The sequence below is a fragment of the Austrofundulus limnaeus genome, unplaced genomic scaffold (assembly GCF_001266775.1).
Source record: "Austrofundulus limnaeus strain Quisiro unplaced genomic scaffold, Austrofundulus_limnaeus-1.0 Scaffold25, whole genome shotgun sequence".
Lineage (NCBI taxonomy): Eukaryota > Metazoa > Chordata > Actinopteri > Cyprinodontiformes > Rivulidae > Austrofundulus > Austrofundulus limnaeus.
Window position 1 is genome coordinate 2968623 of NW_013952427.1, and position 1990 is coordinate 2970612.

Consider the following 1990-nt stretch of genomic DNA (forward strand, 5'->3'; position numbering starts at 1 on the left):
AGTCTTAGAAAAGTTTTTAAAGTTCGACAACGCCACCTGGGACTTTCACCCCAAGAATAAAACTCAAACAAGGCACTTAGGCTCTTTCTACAAATTACAGAGGTTGTGTTCCAAAGTTAAAATATAAATTTATTACAACATTTTCTAAAAACACATTATGTCTGAGGCAAGTTTTAAAAATTATCCAGTCTTCATCCAGTCCTAGTGACGGTCAAAAAAATCAGACAAAGAAATACAGACACACAAACCAAATCACCCAAACAGTGCTCCACAACACAAGGAGGGAACAGGGCCCGTCACACCAAGGGAACCACCACCGAACACAAGACCGCCCCAGTCAGCTCTCAGCCTGCAACAAAAGAGAACAAAATAAATAAACAGAAATAATGGAAAAGAAAATATAAATAAATACCAATGAAGTTAAACAGGCCTCCCAGTAAACAAGTAAACAAAAAAAAGAACTAAAGGGGCCTGGTCTAGAAATCAGCTTGCATCGGATTCGGAGGCAAAAACGCTGCTGAACAAGAAAACTTGGGGACCCAGCTGAGCGTCAAGAAGCCAGATGCAGGGACCAGGTGAGTGAATTAGTAATAATTATAAAAAACTAAATAAAAAACAAACAAGCAAAGCAGCAGGTGTCCGTAGACTGGGCTCTCTTTCCTGCAAGAAATTAGCATTTTTAAAATACTGACAATAATAATATATAGAAAAATATGATCACAGGAGGAGGAGGAGGTACTTGCGTCCTACATCGAGCAGACAAACTTTTTCCTCAACTGAACAGAAAAAAAAAACCCCACCAGTTAACTCCAAAGATCCCAAAATGTGCCACCTTCAACCATGACTGTACTCACCAAGCCAATAAGTTCATTAATAACAGCCCGGCTGCAAACTTCTCCTCCGCTGTSTTAGAAAACMGTACTCTGACAGAGTAAATCAATTAAACCAGCGTCATGCCGTGGCACTGGTAACCTGGAMGTTCAGTGAAAGGTCACAGTAAGGAAACTGGCTCACTTATCGGGCACCCCCCTTCTGGTGATTGGCCAACCAATTTACCTGCTCAGTGAACTTGTTACAGGTAACACCCATTCTGCTACATGAATATTATTGAAAATCTGTGGTGTCACTTAAAGAGAGCTGTCCATGCTGGAAACCATCAAACCTGAATGAACTAGAGATGTTTTGTAAAGAATGGTCTAAAATACCTTCAGCCACAATCCAGACTCTCATTAGAGGCTAAAGGAAGTATTTAGAGGCTGTTATTTCTGTGAAAGTGTCTATTAAATATTGAGTTAAGGTTAAAAAAATTTTCGTGCCCAGATTTATGCACCTGACTAATTTTGTTTAACCAACTAAACTTTCTCTAAATCATATAAACTTCATTTCATTTCTCAAAAATCAATAATTGTCCCCTTTATGATATATTTACCTGATTTTTTTAATCCAAACAATCAATTGATTGATTGATTTATGAAGGTAAATCAGGAAAATTAACAATTCTATATTATAGAATAATTTGACATATCTTGCGATAGACCTATGGGATAGTTCATAATTTTATTTACAGGTTATGACCAAAGCAACTAAAATAATAATTATGTTTTTATTGTTTTATTCTGCTGGTCGTTGCACTTTAAAAACAAAACTTTGCTCCCGTCTGCCTGACATTTTATCACCATGTCAGGCAGYGATGAAAATTATCATAATAGATATTGAATATTTTAATTTTCCTAATCAGATTTAGTCTAAGAGCAGAGCACTTTTTAAATCTAATCTGAACCAATCGGAACGCAACTAAATGCAGTCCACAGTTCTGTAAACCACTCTGAACCATGAGCCACAACTGGGTCAGTGAATTCACATTGACTCATCTCACTACTGAGATCTCACCTGCTGTTTTAATCATGCCAACAACGCACGCACATTCATTTCCAGAGGTGTGTGTGTGTGTGTGTGTGTGTGTGTGTGTGTGTGTGTGTGTGTGTGTGTG